This window comes from Calypte anna, chromosome 5, assembly GCF_003957555.1.
Source record: "Calypte anna isolate BGI_N300 chromosome 5, bCalAnn1_v1.p, whole genome shotgun sequence".
Lineage (NCBI taxonomy): Eukaryota > Metazoa > Chordata > Aves > Apodiformes > Trochilidae > Calypte > Calypte anna.
The window spans coordinates 13,489,059-13,507,457 of record NC_044250.1 but is presented as its reverse complement, the minus strand read 5'-3'; positions in this window follow the sequence as shown (position 1 = coordinate 13,507,457).

Below are 18,399 nucleotides of genomic sequence, written 5' to 3'. Positions count from 1 at the left end.
TCTTTAAGAAGGTGATGGGAAACCCAGAGATTAGTTTGTCCCGTGAAATGTCCATAATTTCCTTTTGAAGGACTTAATTTCTCCATGGCTTGTAACAGAAGAGCAGCTGACTAGCAGGGATGTGGATTTTGGTGAGCTAGAGATAGGTATGAAGAATATTACACAAATTTGGTGGCTTCTTTAGGTGGTTTTCCTTGGGTCTTAGTGGTCACAGGTCTCCTTATCTTGTATATTCAGGGGATCATTAATTGTGAAACTGTTTTTCTTTTTTTTTATCTCCAAACAGCCACAGATTTGTGTAATGGGTGGGTTGATTTTCATCTTGGGTAATGGTCCAAGCTACTTGCATTAAGGCTTCCCATATGCTTAAAGTTTTAAAGAAGGCCATTAGAAATGTGAAATATCACTGAGTTTGGGTACAGAAGTTTGTGGAGGTGCCTGAGATTCTATAGAGAATTTCTGTTCTCCCCAGAGCAAAGCAGGCTGTGTTTGGACAGCCTGGAAAACTGGGAATGTGACATCAAGGTGTGCCAAAATTCCACTTTATATACCTAATTTGATGCCTGTCCTAAGACATTGTATTGGCTTGCTAAAAATCTGGTGGGCTGCTTCTCTGAAGCACCTGGGGGATGCACTCCAGAACTCCCCTGTGTCCATCTTGGGCTGGTGTCATTCAGTGCCACTAGAATGTTTGACTCAGGGACTGTCAGTGGCTCACCTTTGCATGTCTCTGAAGTCAATGGTCACATATGCTGTTTTAGGGATGGTTTATGTGGCCCAGCAATAGACATCAAGAGACATTTGGGCTTGCTCATGTACTGGGAACATCACGGTCAGCTTAGTGTCACATTCCCTGGGCCAAGCCAAGGGCTTTGGAGAAGGATCATAGAATCATGGAATGGCTAAGGTTGGGAAGGACCTTAAAGACCTTCTAGTTCCAAGCCCCAAATAATGTACCTATATGTATAATAATGTACCTGTATGCATATTATTATACAAATAATGTACTTATAATGATGACTCTCCCTACCTTAAAGGAGCAAGGAGTTGAGCTCACCATTCCTATTCCAGTGAAACAAAGGTTTTGTCAGAAATCAGATTTTTGCAATGAGGTCAATGGAAAAAAAATTGACATAGCCTATCCCATAGGCTCCTCACAGGACAAGCTTTCCAAAGGCTTCCATGTTTGCTAGCTAATTGGTTTTCCAGGCTGTGGGATCTCATAAATGGGATTCATCCTATCATTCCTCTCATACAGAAGAAGGGGATGCATCAACCTTTGGTTGCATCTGACTCCTTGTGTTGAATGCCACAGGAGTTGGACCAGTTTACACTAGACACCTACTTCTGGGTCTGAAAGTCCCAAATCCTTTATGAAGTGTCCAAATCCTATGTAGGAGAGATGGAGAAAAGGCTGATGGGGGAAGAAAGAAAAGAACATCAGTTTTCTGTGGCTCAGAAACCCATCCATATCTGTGGTTGTGGAGGTGCTCAGCTTGCTCAAGAGCTAAATGCAAGGATTGTTTGTAGTAGGTTATAACAACAACTTTCTTGGTCATTGCAGACATAGAACAGATGGTATCTTCCCTGTATGCCACTAGATGGTGATCTTTATATATGTTAGCCACGTGCCCAGGTAGGTGAAAACACTACTTTTCCTATCAAAGCTTTTTGTTGGTGTTGTTTTTAGGTTTTTTTCCCCACCAAAATACCTCTCAGTGCACTTCCAGTAGGGAAAGTGAACAGGGACCCACTTGGTTCAAAGCAAAGCAATTTTCTCTTGGTGTAGGAATGGAGTTGTCATTCAGAGATTGCCTTTGGTTAAGGTTTGAATGGAGGGGAGACTGGTGACCTGCTCCTCTCCTTCATCTGCACATCAGGCTCTGTCCCTGTGGCATGCCAGAGTCACCTGAAGTGTCCTAGGGCTGGTCTGCCAGGTTGAGCCATCTGGACTCCTTCTTTGGATGCAGTTGGTGATGAATAAAGTGGTTGAGGGCTCCAAGACCAAACACTTGGAGGTTTAATGCCTTCAGTTCTCTTAGTTCAGCTTTACTCAGAGTTACTCTCGGGAAGCAGACAAGCAGCACTGAGATTGTTTTAATCAAGAGGTAACTATGGCAATATTTGTATTGGAAACCCCCCAACGGGGGTGCCTCCATGCTGCTGTTTGTACTTAGACAAGAGGTAATACATCTATCTTGGGCAGGTTCTGGTGTGACCTTCCTGATCACAGCCATAGGTTGAGAAGAACCTCTAGAAGTTATCTGCTTCAAGTCCTTTCAGAGTAGGGCCAAATGTGTTTGGGTCACTCTGAGCCTTGCCCAGTCCAATTCTGAGGATGGAGATTCCACACCATCTCTGAACAACCAGTTCCAGTGATTGGCTGACCTTAAATATTAATCTTTTTCCCAAATATTTAGCTGTTTTATTTTTCCCTGCTGCCACCTGCACCCTTCAGGCACAGAGCTCTCTGCCAGTAACCAGTGTGTAAATTATATGGTGGAAATAAAGTGCTATCTCATTTCAGTACCATCACTTAGGCCTGTAAGAAATGTTAAACTATCTGCCATCCCTAATGGGATGTTAAGGATCTGATTTACCATCACCCTATGCCTTGAAAGGTCATTTGTAGTAGCTGAAACTTTTGCTGGTAGCAGATTTCAAATGCACCTTGAGTCAAGAAAAGGAAACCTTGGAGAGGATGCCAGGGCAGTGTAATCCCTAGGAAATCTTAATGTAGGGGGGGCATTTCTTAATCTTGAGGTGGGAGGCAGTGAGGAATCCTTTGCAGAATGAATTGCTGTTTGCTGTGCTCATCAGTGGTGTCTGCTTTATCTGGTTCTGATCTAGGCCAGATGTAAAGAATACAAATTGTAGCAGAAATGGGCCCCTGGTATGAGGCATCTTCTGTCCCCAAGTTGGTGACAGAGTCCTGATGTGAAGGAGGCCACTGAGGTTAGCAGGAGAGCTTGTCTGGGGGAGACCTTGAATTCAGAGAAGCAATGATCTATGGAGTTCATGGGACTTGGCCAACCCATCCTGGCAAGCAGAGCCAAGGGTGCAGAAGCTGAGCTGCATCACTGCTTTTCCCTCCATCTGAGGTCAGAGATGGGGCTTGCTGAGGCTTGCAGCTGTGGCTTTAAGATTTGTGTTGTTTCTTGGAGGAATGGGTTCTTGCTGGGATGTTTTAGGGGACACATCCACCTGCTGAGTGCCTGAGTCCTCCTGGTGTGGAAGGTAGGAGAAGGATGGATGGGCAGCCTGGAGAACAGGCTGGCTCAGACCTTTTAAGGCACACACTCTCTCCACAGGCTTTCCAGCTACATTTCTGCTGAGGTCCACATTTAGACATCCCTAAAGGAGGGTTTGGTAACCTTTCCCAGGACAGATGTTCCAAAAACTCTTGCCTCTCCCTTTCCCTGCACTAAGCTCATTCCACTGAGATCATGGTCAACATGACCAGAGAAGACCTGACCCAACCAGAACTATTCTGTAAGGTGAGGACAGAGTCTCAGCCAGCATCCAGGACCAGTCTGCATCAGGAGGGCCTGTGCAGGCTTGGACCAAAGCTTCCAGCTTGTGCCCTGTGCTGGGAACACAACTTTTGGAGCTCCAGAGCACCACCTGCTCGGGACTCTGTTGTCTCTCCCATAATGTCAAACAGAAATGCTTGAGAAAGGCACTAGATTCACATGGAACTTCCTTGGGCCAGGTAAGAACATGATCCCCAGAGCCAACTGGGAGAGAAGCAGAGCCCAAGCCTGCACTGGGGCAACCCAGAGACCATCAGTAGATCTCAGTCTGGACCTGCTTGGGACTTGCTTGTCCCTTTTGGTTTTGAGGATGCCAGGAGGTGATAGAATGGTTTGGGTTGGAAGGGACCTTAAAGCTCATCCAGTTCCAACCCCCCTGCATGGGCAGGGACCCCTCCCACCAGCTCAGGTTGCTCCAAGCCCCATCCAACCTGACCTGAGACACTTCCAAAAATGAGGCAACCACAACTTCCCAGGGCACCCTCAAATTAAAAAACTTCTTCCTAATATCTAACTTAAATACCTAACCTAAACAAGGCTGGGACTGTCATTTCTAGACCCTGTGGTTTTCCTCCTCTTGTTCTTGAGGAAGGTGAACAGCTCGATAAGAAATGCCCACAGATGTATTTACACAGAAGATGACAAATGTAACCCCAAATCACCCCCCTGCAAGCTCTTCTGCTCCGTGATGGACCCCCCGAGCTGGCTCCCAAAACCTCAGCTTCCAACCTCATCCCCTTCTTTTCTTTGCTCTCTCAGGCTCTCACACACAGAGTGTGTCTCCACACACACCCTTCTCTGTTTTTCTTTCCCTTTTGGCTTCCTCTCACTGTATTGTTTTAAGTTGGTGGCTGGGCTGGCTGCCAGGTTAAATTTCATCTGCCTCTCTTCTCCTCCTCCTCCTCCTCCTCTCCCCCCTCCATCCCCACAAGTGATACTGTTTACTTTCTCTGCTGCTTTCTCAATGTCTTTGTACCCACTACAAGAGATAGGATCACCAGCTGCAGAGAGCTTTCTGAAACTCAGACTTATTCCTCAGTGCTCCAGGGCTGGCGACCTCACCATTACAAAGAAATAAATACAACAATGCTGTCTTTACAGACAGGAAAATGCACTTTTTTATTATTTTTTTTTTCACATCCCAGGCTGGATCTTGAGCAGTCAGGCCACTTTTCTCCCTCTCCCAAGTTTTGGGGGTTTAGATACAGATGGAAAGATATCTAGCCAGGGGGGAAAAAAAAAAACTCAAAACCAAGAAAACCCAACCCAAAATCAAACCCAACCCCTAAAAGCAGCTTCTTTTTTTAGTTTTGTTTTGCTGCTGGTTGGTTTTTTTTCTTTTTTTCTTTTTTTTTTTTTCATTTTTCTCTCTCTGGTTTCTGACACTGCTGTTTTGCTTTAGTTCCTCCTTGAAGAGGAGGTGGGGAAGGAAGAGTCCCCCTCCCCAGAAGTGTCAGACTCCAAAGGGCACTTTTTCTGCTGGACAAAGCCTCTGCAGCACTAAGGCGAAGAAAGATTAAAGGATAAAAGTGTTTGCCAGGATCTTCTCTTCCTTTTCTTCTTCCTCTCTGTGTGTGTGTCTGTGTCTCCCCTTCAGAGAGGAGGTGAAAGGGAGGTCAAACCGTGCCTACTGACCTCTGCCCCTTGCCCCCTGTGAACCAGAGGGAAGCCTTTGAAGTTGTAAAGTACCCACAAAAAACCAGCAAACCAAACAGGCTCCTGGCTTTTCCCTCCCCTTTTCCCAGCTGCCAGCTGCTTAATGGAAGGTGACAGTATGGAGGCAGGGAGACGGGGTCCTTGCCTGTGCCCTGGCCCCAGCCTGCACTTCCTTGGCATCCTAAAAGACCCCATGGACCCAGGATGAAGGAGAAGGGGCACCAGTGAAGGGCAAAACCCAAACCCAGGCACCAGTGAAGGGCAAACCCCAAACCCTTGGCCATCTGGCCTGCTGGCACTTGGATGCTCCACAGGCTGGGTGGCTGTGATGGAGGGAGAGAGCTTTCCCAGGAGGTGTCAGGTGGCTGGAGAAGGTTGAGTTGGGAGGTCACTGGGGTGGACAGAAAGAGGTGGGAGATGTTCCCCAGATCCTTTGTGGCACAGAAAGCACAGCAGAAAGTTCCCTTTGTGGGTAACACAGGCAGCACCCTTGTGGCATCCTTCCTTCCTCTGCTCCTTCTGCTGTCACAGCCACAGGAGGAGTGAGAAGCTTTTCCCTGAGAAACAGGCAGAAAAAACTGGGAAAGTGCTTGGCTCTCCTTTCCCTTGAAGTTTGGGCTTCTTTCAAAAGCAGCCCCAAAGCCAACAGCAGGTTGAAGTTTTTTGTGTCTTGTCTCATATGGCAGCAGGTGAGGTTCCCCCAAGCAGATGGCATATTAGTGTTGAATGAGAAGTGTTGGGGTTTTTTTAACTCTAATTTAATACTTTAATACTTTTAATACTTAGGGTGTGCTACCAATTTTGTTCCTCCTGGTGTCTTTGAAGTCTGTATCTCACCACTGGCAAGTGTAACCTGCAGCAGGCTGAATGCCCTCAAAGGACAGGGAGGTTTTTTTCTTATTTCTGTGTGCACATCACCTCCATTTCCCTCTGGACAGATCATTGCCCCTGGCTGGGAGCAGAGGGGCAGAATCCCAGCTCCCAGGGGATGCTCTGAGCTTCCAGCTGCAGGAGGCTGAGTCTGGCACAGTTTGCCCCAAGCCCCAGTCATCTTTCTAGCAAACCTCCTGTAAAATGCCAGGCTGTTGCTTTGGCTGACTGCTTCTTGTTTTGATTTTTTTAAAAATTTTCCTATTTGTTCACAGTCCAATACCTCTCCTCTTGGCATTTTGCTGGGATCTGACACTTCCCCAGCTTGCATCCCATGGAGTTCCTACCCCAGGAGCTGAGATTCTTCTCTGACTGTAGCTGAGCTGTTAAATTTAGAGACTTTGAGCACAAGGTAACATTCTTGTATATCAAAGAGACCCCTAATCCCTAATCCCAGCCACCTTTCCCATCTGACACAGGTATATTCCCACTGACCTCAAAACAAGTGCAGCCAGGAGCTGTGCATGACTTCAGTGGTTCCTGCTGCCTTTTTCCTGTGCTTAGTGTGGTTTTTTTTACCCTTGGATGCTGGGCAGGAAATCCCAGCCCAAATGAAGTCAAACTGGGATTTGTCATTGACCCAGTGGAACCTGGGACTTCACTCCTTATCTGCAGCAGCAGCATTCAGGGATTCATATAGAATAAAACTCCTCTGGCTCTTGTTCTTCCTACACTTCTGAGTCCCTAGATAAGCCCTGTGGGTTCCAGCTGGCATTTCTGATCTCATGCTTCTGAGGCCTGATAAAGTGTTACAATGTCTAATGTCCAAAATCCTGTTTGGCACTTCTACCTCTGCTGTTCCTGTATTTTTTACATTTCTGTGCTTGAAGAGAATGTGGCTTTCCTGGCTGATAATCTGTGATAGCACCACGGCTGACTATGGCTAAATCAGGAACCTGCTGTGTGCCAGTGGCAACTGATACTCAATGCATCCAGAGCTGCTGAAACTGCTCTTTCTTTTTAAAAAAAAAAAGACACATTCAGCCACAACCACTAAAGTTGTTTGCATGATTTAATCGACGGTTTTTAGTCTCTGGGCTCAGTAAATTCTTCTGTTGCTGTTTTCCAGTTGCTGGATGCACCTCTTTAGAAGATCTAATTTTATCATCTGCTCCAGCTGAGCTCTTGCTCTCCCTCCCATAGAGAACAGAACTCTCTTCTATATGCATTTCTGGTTGATTTTCCTTCTTCCATCTTTAGCACGTGCTAGACTTCATCAAAACCCCTAAAAGAAATCAAAAAAGTGATGTAGCTTTTATCACAGCCCTGGCATTCCAGCCCATGAAGCAGCACCAGGTATCCGGTCTCAGATTCCCTGTGGGCACAATGGAATAACCATTCTTGCCACATAGAAATTTTAGGGAATCACTGTCATTGGGAAACATTCACCATTTAGCCTAGAAACCTCAGGCAGGCTGCCTGGACTAAGAATAGGGCAAGGCACCTCTGGGGGTGGTTTGGACCACATAAGTAGAACAGGAGCTAGGTTCCTACCCTCTGGGCTCTGAATCATGTTCAAAAAATGCCTGCCTCTCTCTGTGGAGTTTGCAGGGAGTCTCAGATTCTAATTTGGACATCTCAGTGAGGTCCACATGGTGAAATAGTGTGAGGACCCCCCTGCATGTTTACTTGAACATCCATTAGAATTAGACTGTGGCCACAGTGTCCTGAGGCTCTTCTTCCAGGGGAGCTTCTCTGGGAGTGACTGCTTGTTAATGTATTTTGTCATCTCATGGTCCATCTTTGAAGCAGGACCTGCTTTCACAGATTTATTTCTGTCTGCATCTATGCATTTGTGCTCTTTTCTCTCACCTCCTGGTTCTCCTGGCACATGTTGAGTGCCCCTCTTCCAGAGTTTCTCCAACTGCCCCTTCATCTCAGCATTGCAAGGAGCCTCCAAGGGGAGACTTTGCACCATGGAGAAACATGTCTTGTGCTTTAGTGTTAGGAATGCTTCGAGTTCCTTGACTTAAAAAAAGGGCAACTGGTGCTGCCTCGTGGGGGGTTCTGCCCATCAGGAAGCCCAGTCCATTTTCTGCACTAACTTGGTTTGGGCCTCTGCTTTTTTACAGCACAAATTCCTGGCTTTCTAGAGTCTAGCAGTTCCCACTCCTGGGATTCCAGACTTATGGCCTAGGATGCAAAGTATGAAATGGGACTGAATAGCTCCATGACAAAGTCAAACACCTCCCTTCTTGACTCCATCACTGATTTTCCTGTGTGCTCTTAGGTAAGAAACTCACTTTTGTCAGGCTCTGTGTGACTGTCTGCAGTGCAGAATGATGAAACTTCCTTTGCCAAACCCTCTTGGGATGACAGAAATGTAAGGATTTTCCCTTAAAAGAGTTTTCTTAATATGATTTCATAGTTTTCCTGCTGTGTCCCTATGTGAAGGTGAGAACTCCTATGAGCCAGCTAACTCCACATCAAGAAAATGGCCATTCTCCTGCAGGGCTGGAAGCTTTCCCAAATATCTTTGCTTAGCAGCCTGTGGTCCTTTCAGCAGTCCTCGTGCCCAGTATCTTTGGGCTTAACATCTATCTCAGTTCCAGTCCATATGGATTCAAGTAGCACCTCTTTCCATTCAACACCATTTTTCATAGAATCATAGAATGGGTTGGGTTGGAAGGGACCTTGAAGGTCATCTCATTCCACCCACCCCTACCTCTGGCATCCTCAATCAAAGGATTTCTTCCTAGTATCTAAAAATCTACCCTCTTTCAGTTTGAAACCATTCTCCCCCTTGTTCTTTCACTGCAGCCCTCTGACCATCTCCATGTCCCCATCACCTTGGGGTGTGTGGCTTGAGCATATCATAATAAACAGAAGGGCTGCAAATTACTTGCCTTTATCTATTGACTTATTTAAATACTAGCTACAGGATATTAATCTCAGCTAAAATTCCCAAACCATCTTGAAGATTTGGTGGTCATTATCTCCTGAATCCAAGAGACTCTGTATAGTCTTTCTCGTCTTTCATACACAGGAAGAGTTTGGGAGATGAAAGCTGAGCACCAAAACCTCCTCTCTTATTCTTAGTTCCTCCAGATACCTGGTGCCCTGGTGCCCTGGAGATGGTGAGACAGCCATCAAAATCTTCCAAGGTCATCCAAAACCATGAAGGCCACACAGCTGGGCAAGACTGGATGCTGACCTATAGTGCAAAGGCATTTTGTCATTATATTGTGTGGGCAGATGCTTCTCAGCTGCTTCTGGCCTCTTATTTTGGTACAGATGGTGTCATGAGTGAGGTAACAGTGTCAATGTGTAGCATGATTACAACAGGTCCAAACACCAGAAGCTTTGTTGTGACCCAAGGTAAATGAAGGTCTGGTAATCTCTTCACTCTGCCCAATATTCCATCTTCAACGTAGATAATGTTAATATAATATCAGTGTCATCATGTATCAGTGTCAAATAATATCAGTGTCATCATGCTACTGGGGGATTTGTTTTCCTCTAGGTTTGCAGCTGGAACCCAAACCAGAAAAGCAGATTTATCTCTGCCTTGGATTTTTTCCCATATGGATGACATTGAAACCACATTTGCCAGCCTTGGAGAAACAGCTTTATTAAGCACCAGATTTCCCTCTCTCCTTTCTTAAATCTGTATCACCATCACAAGGTGGAGTACAAGGGTTGTAACCCTGGCAGAGAGAGAGCTTGTATTTCAGTATCTACCACTGGAATTCTTGTGTACCAGACAAACAGTGTGAGCCCTGGGACCAGCTGGAACAAGCACAGTTCTGGGAAGCATTGACTGCACCATTTTTAGTGTCCTTGCATTTAAAGGGCAGGTTGATTTCGGGTGTTCTGCAGCTCTCAGCACATTATATGGGCAGCCTGTTCTTTTCTGGCATATAGGTTTTCATTTCAGCTCTTCACCAAGAAGAGCTATAGCTTATGGAAACACAGCCATGTGCCATTCATCCTCTTTGAGGCACAAAGCTTCCCCTTTGCTTCTAGGAGGGACCTGAGCAAGCCAGAGCCCTGTTGTTCCCAAGACATTCACAGGGACTGAACCAATCCATGAAGGATTATTCCTGGAGTGATTAGGGACAAGTTCTAACAAGCCTTCATAATAATGCTGACTATTTAAAGCTTCTGAGGGCAGGGATCAGATGGCAAAGGGCAGGGTAAATGAAAACAGGGTAATTTCTGCTGCTGTGAACGTGCTAAAACAGGAGGTGGGGAATGTGTCTGTGGGTCTGCAGGGGGAGTTGACTGGAAGGAGGGGAACATTATAATAATAGTTAGCATTTATATAACACTTCACTTATTTAAAACACTGCACTGGGGAGGAACTGGAATGCACTGGATGATGCCCAAGGGAGAGCTTTTTCTCTTTGTTTGGATATTGATCTAAGGTAACAAGTAGGGCTGGTTCAGGGGAGCAGCAGCATGGCTTGCCTGGCATGTGCATGGGTGGCACTTCTTGCAGCAGGGATGCAGGAAGAAATGGGCATGGCTGTGGTGAGTAGAGTATTCCCTGGGGGACAGAGGGGGAGATCTGGATCTGGAATGCCTTCCCTTGGGCCCTTCCAAAGGTGTTAGAGTCCAGAGTGCCATTTAAGGTTCCTTGAAGTGACCACGTATGGCTCCCCATGAAGTGGGTAAAAATGTGCCCCAAAAGGTGCCATGGCTGTGATTTCTCTCCTGATGGGGTCAAGGTATGGAAGGCTTCAAAGTCAGATGGAAAAAAAACATTTCCCCAGAGCTATGACATGATGAGGTGAGGACAAGTACTAATCCAGCTAATACCTAAGGACCAGCAGGTTCCTTACAAACTCCTATTTTAGACGTGTGTGCCCTCCATCAGCTTGTCCTCCCTGTGTTGATGGAGAGGATCTGGGGTGATGTGAGAGCAGCAGCAAATCCTAGCAGCTACAACAGGCCTTGCTTCTTCCTACCCTCCTAGAATTAACTCTGGATTTCTTAGAGGTCCTTGTGCTACCTGCAGCCTCTTAGACAGTTGCCAGGTTGGGTTTTTTTTGTCTTGTAATTGAGACTCCTGTGGATGCCTCAGTTCCAGGGGAAGCAGGTGGCTCCTCTTTAGAAATAACCATGGGTTGGGTAGGGTGAAATGGTAGGGAAAATGGGACAAATCTAGAAACACATGGCTTTTTCCTGCCTTCCTTGCTGAACTAAAAACTGCCAGGAAATTTTTTTTTTTTTTTGAATGAAGTTGAATGAAGCATTCAAGTCTTCACTCCAGAGCCTTAGCACCAAAAAAAGGAATTATCTATCAAGATAGAATTTACAGTTTATCCAAAATATAAAAGTCAGGATTTCTTCAGAAAAAAAATAAAAATAAAGTGGTGTCTGGCCCTGGCTGGAAGTTCCCATATCCCAGTATATCCAGATTTATGGGATATCCTTTATTCTTCCCAAGTAATCTGAGTGCCATTTTATGTCATGTGTCCTCTTCTGCTTCCACAGCACTTTGCTGCCTCTGCTGCCTTGATTCTGAAATCTCTCCTTTCTCAGTGGAAAGACCCGTTGGGATTCTTGAGAACTCCCTGGGATGTTCCTCCTTGTGGTCTTCAGGTGCTGTGAAGAATATTTCTGTTTTCCTTCCTTTCCATCCAAATGGACTGGATGCCTCTTTAGTACCATCAGTGGCTGTTGTTGGAGAGGAGTTGTTCCTTTGAGTATTTTCTTGGGCCACTGCACCATTCCAGGGCATCCATGAACTCAACATTTGAGGGATACCTTTTCCTGCCTTCTCTGTTGTTTAATACCCACCCTCACAGCCTGGGAACCTTCGAAGAAACCCCTTCGTGTTACTGAGAGGCTTGGCTCAGGTTGCAGATGTCAAACCCAAGGTGTCCAAGTGAGTTTTGTGCTTGCAGGTATCTAGAGAGCATTTTTCCTGCAAGATGATGAAGTCAGTGACAGCATCACTGTGAAGCTGTGGGTCCTGAATCATGGGGCTTGCTGGCTGAGGAAGGCTCAGCTCCTGTAATTATCTATACTGGTGTGAATATAGAACTAATTCATTAATAAATGACATATTCTTTCATTTGGCTCCAGTTAGCCCCCTGTGCCTGCTACTGGCAGGCTGTTAGCAATCCACTGCTTTGGGGAGGAAGGGAATGTGTCTCTGTCACATAAAAGAGGTGACAACAGGTAAATTGGGAGCCTGAGTTCCTATTGTGAACTCTGCTCTCTGTCCCTCTCTTTCCCCTTGCTTCCTTTTTAAAAAAAATTATTTATTTATTTTATTTATTTTTTTCCCCAGCAGTTTCCTAATCCATGTTCTTCTCCCTGCTTTTCCATCCCTTTTTTTTTTCACCCTCCCCAGACTTTTCCATCTCTGTTTGTTTTCCCATTTGTTCTGCACAGAAAATAGTTGGGATGGATCCTTTCTTGGCCTCTGCCAGCCAAAATTCTTTGCTCCCTTCCTGTAAATATTTCAATATCATCATGAGACAGCATTAATTTGTTAGCATTTTTGTCACTGAATAGGCAACATATTCTTCTTATGTTTGTTTCTTCTGGGAGGTTTTGCTGGGTGTTTTTTAGTGTCTTAGTTTGGTCTTAGCATTTCCTCTTGCCAATGTTTTGCTGCAGAGAGCCGCCTCATCTTACTATGAATGTTTTGGTATGAGGCAAAGAGAATTCCTATTTCTGGAAGATTCATTCCCTTGGTATGTGCTTTGGGCAAGACTTTGTCTCCATGAACATGCTAAAGGCAAAAATTCGGATGGATTCCTCCGAGGAGCAGGACTGGTTCTTGCTTCTGCACCCACAGAGGATGCTCCAGCCCCTTTGTGTCCCCAAGGGATGGCTTGGAAAAGAGTGGGTGCATCAGGATTAGGGGGGGACTGTGCTCTCCTGAGATCCATGGCTTGCTTGAAGGGCTGAGAGGCATCAGCACGAGGAGTTTGAGTCTCCACTTCCCTTTCAGTAACTTGCCTAAAGCTCTCAAAGCTCATGGTCAGCCTCAGCAGCACCCAAAAATCAGGACACATCTCTTGGCAAACCCTGGTGCTGGGTGAAAAAGCCCAAAGGGGGAAATATGGAGCCACTTCTTTCCTGCTGCTTACCTGGCTTGTGACATTTAGATGTCACCTCCACGTTTTCATCTGCAAGCACAAAAGCTCTAGAAAATGTGTTTATCAATAGAAATTGTGCATTTTGCTGGACTGGGAGACTTGGAGCCTGAGAAATTAATTAATAGTAAATTATAGTAAATAATATAATATAAATAAATAATAATATAGATATATTTATAATATAAATAAGATATAATAGTAAAATTATAGTAATTAATAGTAAAACTGAGAATGCTGAAGTTAGCTGGGGCAGGGAAGGGTTGGGGGCAGGCAAGACCTTGTCATCACCTGGTGCACTGGGAACCAGCAGGCTGAGAATGTTTCTGCTGCTCAAAAATGAGAGAAATGATGATTTTTGGAGAAAAAGAAGCTTCAAGTGGTTCTGGCCTGAGGCTGAGCATGTGCTCTGCTGAAGTTCACAGAATATATTCCCAAGTTGCATTGGGAATTGGGTGATTATTCCAGAGGCAGGTCTGGGAATTGGAGGTTGTGTCCTGGGATAGAGGGACTGAGGGCTCCTCTGAGATCCAGCCCTGAAATACTGCCCAGAATCCCAGGTAGCAAGGGGTGTCCAGGGAGTGGAGTCACTGGACCATGTCTGGGCTGTGTTTGGGAGCTGGGTATACCTGGAGATAAAATCAGAGGGATTTGATTCCATAGATAGCAAAAAATCTTTTTTGTGGAGTGCAGGAACAATGCAGATCCTTTCCCAACAGCATTTCCTGCAAGTGCTTTGAGCACTGCTCAAAAAGAAAACAAAAAAAAATCAGTTTTTTTTTTTTGATTTGACAGTAAAAATGCAAGCAAGGCAAAACCTGGAAACCATCCCAGAAAAGCAGCAAAAGATGTCTCTGAAAAGTTGTAGTTTTAAAAGACATAAATGAAAATATTTGGTTAGTTTAAGTATTCTTTCTTTCTTTCCCCCTCGTCTTCTCAGCAGCTTTGATTCTGTTTTGTCATAAGGAGGCATCAGGGAAAGAATGAAGAAAAACAAAGCTGAAAAACAGATCCTTGTTTTCTGTTTTTTACTGAAAAATTAGAAAAATTTGATGGAGGGGAGAAGAAAATGCTCATAAATTAATTTTATTTTGAAGAAAAAAACCACTGTTCATTTTTATTTTTTATTTTTAAATATGTTTTGACCAATTCTATTCTTGTTTGAGCAATTCCACTCCTGGAGAAAGAGGGCTGGGTTCAGAATTCAAGTTCTGGATCCACGATTTGCCTCAACACCTCCTTTTTAAATCTGAATGTAGGTAAATGAGCTAGAACAGAGTAATCTGGCAGAATAATGAGGCTTTTTATTTAGAATTGCTCTTTTCACACTCCTACTTATGATGTGTTTAGTGTTCAGTGTCTCCCTGGAATGATGCTAAAGACCTTTGTCTAGACAGCTTGCCCTCAACTCCATCTCCACCAGAAATAATTAGCTGTGTACAGTTTGCCACAGTTCTTCAAAGAACTTTTTTTGGATAGTCTTCACCTGCTTTTCCAGGAATCTCCTCTCTTGGAAAGTGTCATTAAGAAGTTAATTTCTCTTTTTGCCCTTGTAGCAAATCCTGAGGGTCTGGATGAAAGGCAGGATCCAATGATTCCATCATTGGAACATCAGCAGAGCTACAGGACAAGAAAGGGAAGAGGGAGGTGGCAGGAAGGGTTGGACAACGTGGCCTCCATCCCTTGGGATGCCTCTTCCTTGATCACTTTGTCATGGATCTGAGGGACAAATCCAAGCTGTACATGAGCCTTGACTTCTGGTGTAGTGCCAGGGACTTGTGCTGCCATTCAGGAGATCCAAGATGGGAATGGAAGCTGAAATACTTGTGGATTTTGGGTCTATCTGTCTGTGATCAAGCAGGTCAGAGGAGCATCTTCTTCTGAAGCTTCCAAATGATCATCTTGTCCTCCTCTCAACTAAATAATGCTTTTTCTCTGTGTCCCAGTGGGGTGCACTGTGCCATTTCCCAACAATGCATGTATTTTTTTTTCCCAATTGAAATGCTATGGGGTTACAGTTTTTCAAATTAAAAACTGAATGTTTCTTACATTTTTTTTCCCCAAATGAACTTTTCTGTTGACTTGCAAAATCCTTTTCTGTTAACAGTGTCAGGAGTAGATTTTTAACCCATTCTAAGAAACTTCCCACTGTTAAAAATGACTTCCATCCTAAACTCTCTTTGGAAAATTTTTTCCCTGTTTCCCTTGCTGGAAAATGTTGATTTCTAAAATTGTTTTTCTTCCTTTTTTTCCCCTTAGCATTCCCTTTGTGTGTCCATAATTCTTCCCCATCCCTGCCCAGCACTAAACTTCAGGAATAGTGATAATTCTGAAAATGGAACGTCACAGAAATGGCACAGTAGTTTAGCCAGAATTATAGCAGTGATTTAAGCCAAGTGTGATCCAGAGGGAGAAGTTTTCTAGAACCTAAAGCTGTCATGCTCCTGCAGCTTAGGAGCTTTCTGAGCCCAATATACAGTTCCAAACAAGAACTTCTGAGTGGATCTTGTTCTCTAATAAATTCCAAATACTCCTTGCTGACTCTCGGGCTTCTTCTTCATTAGATTTTATGATAGGATTTTTTTACATAATGGAAGAACACAAACAGGAGACTTGGAGCCACAGTGTCAGAGCTCTTTGTTCTTGGGTTGGGAAATCGGTTTCCAGATGTAGACCATGGGTTTTTTTTTTCCCTTTTTTCCCCTCCCTTTTGTGTGTGTGTGTGTAAGTCTTTCTCTTCTGGTCGGGAGCGAGAGAAGGAAATTAAGATGATGAATGAAATAATGAAAACAATAAAATAACAATGGTCAAAATCCCCTTTGTTCATGAGTCATGACTCAGCTGAGGGCAGCAGCAGGAGTGCTGCTGTGAGCCTGCTCTGATGTCAACAGCAGGCATCATGATAGGGACACATTGAGGTTCTTTGGGTGGAAGGTGGAGTCTGAGGGATGCAGGGAGCAATTTGTTAAGGACTTAGAAGGCTTCTTAGGTCATTGTTCTCTCCCACGCTCTGATTCTTTGCATCGCTCTGGAAAGACAAGAGATCTCCCCAGCTGAGGGTTTTCCCAGCATGGGGTAGTCCCCAGATGGCAAAACTGGCTTCTAAATTAACTTCCCACAGCAGAGGGTGGGGAGGGGGTGGGCTGTCACCAGCTGATGGAGAAGAGAGCTCCTGGGACAGCAACACCCAAAACTAGGAGGGAATCCTCCTCGTGTGATGCTCTGGTTATGGAGCACTTGTTTCAGGTGTTGGTGTGCATCAGGCTGTCTCCTTTCTCCCTCCCTCCTCCTCCTGTCCTCTTCAAGAGGAAAAAAAAAGGAAAAAACCAAACCCAAAGCCTGCAGAACCACACAGAAGTGACATTGTGTGCCTGCACACCACAATCCACATGAGCAGCCACCAAAAAGGAGCCCTGGTCTGGCTACTAGAGAAACACCCAGGGCTGGAGATGTCTGTAGGACAAAGAGCCCTTTGCCAGGGCTGCAGGGGTGAGGACAGGGGGATTAAGATCTATTAGCATGCTACGTGCTGCTGGATCTAGGGAGGCAATCAAGGCTCAGTCAGTGCCTTCATTCCCATTGTTTTGCAGGCATCTGTTTCCTTCCAGAATTGGGGAAGGATGACACCAAACTGGTTGCTTCTTAGATATCTATTAGCAGGACCTCAGCTCGAGATCTCGAAGAGTGAATTCTGACCAGGGAGCTGTGAAAGAGGCTTGAAAACTAATGGAGAATAGGAATTGTGCTGTCAAATCCTCCCATGTGCAGATACTTCTGGGGGGCATGACTGAGGCTGCTAGAACTGCTCAGAGTTGTCTGCAGAGACAAACTGGACAGATGCTGAAGGAAAGGGAGGATTAAGGGGGTACAGCTTTGCTAGCCCTAAATATTTGGGGGTTTTGTGTTGGTTTTTGGTTTTTGGTTCTTTTTTTTTTTTTTTTTTGGTCTCAAATCTCTGCTCCCAAGTTGCAAACACATCTGGAAGTTGCAGCCAACACGTGCAGTCTTGGAGGAGGGGAGATGAGATTCATAGGCAAGGGGCAGGTCCCACCCCTGTCTTGACAGCCTGACCTTGGAGACAAGCTGGAGGTAGAGGGAGAATTCCCCAGATCAAAGGGAGATGTCCATACATCTCTGCCATCCTGGCTGGAGGAGATTGGAAGCTATTCTTGAGTGTAATGGACATGCACAGAGGTTGTAACACATGACTCACTCTGGCGGCTATAATGAGATTTGCACCCCCTACTTAGGTGACAGATGAGACACAAAGATCAAGTTGGGTTAGGTGATGGATGCTCAAAATAATCACGACTGTGTCTTTACAGCTGTGGTTGCAGCTAAGATATCCATCATAGCCTAGGAATCAGAAACTCTTACACCTCAACTGGCCATTGAAGAGTATGGCCACAAAGAAAGTGCAGCTCTGAGCCCCTTCCCTGGCTGTAAAAATTGTTGGGTAGAGAGTTTGGGAGGTATCAGGTAACTCTGATATAAAACATTCTATTTTTTGACTTTAGTCTTTTGTGGGTTTGGATTTCCAGAGGTGGAAACAGCTTTTGGCCATGGACCAGAGTGCTGATTTCTCTTCCTTTACGTTAGTTTTACACTTCTATCCATCTTTCTGTAGTGTGGATGCTTTCAAACTCAACAGTGAGGTGAACTTCACCTTGGAGTCCCTTGTCCAGTCCTGCTTTGGGGCAAAATTCAAACTCTGCTTTGGGGATATTATTATTATTATTATTATTATTATTATTATTATTATTATGCTAATTTTTGGGCATGGTTTTGGCAGATTGTGAGGGTTTTGTTTTGTTTCTTTGTTTTCTAAGCTGTACTTTTATTATGTTTGGAGTGGTTTCTTTCAGGAGGCCTCTTAGAGGTTGCCTGGCATTTTTTGGTACTGCGAGTAGGGCGTTCTTCTTACAACAAAAAGGTTCCTTGAACAGTGAAGATTTTCTGGTGTTTCCTCCTGTTTCTTGAATCAGAGAGGCCAGAACGAAGGGGTAACAAGTGAAAGAGAGGATAAAGTATGTCCTTTCTGTCACAATCTTCCCTCTGATGGGGGTATGTGCTGTCTCGTGATATGATGGACAAGCCTTAGAGAACAGTCATTTTTTTCCATGAAGCTTTTGTCTTCAAATAGCTAAAGAATGCTTCATGGTTTGATATCTTCGTAGCTAGAGGAACAAGGAGGAACCCAATTTTTGCTGTGTCAATGTCTGTGT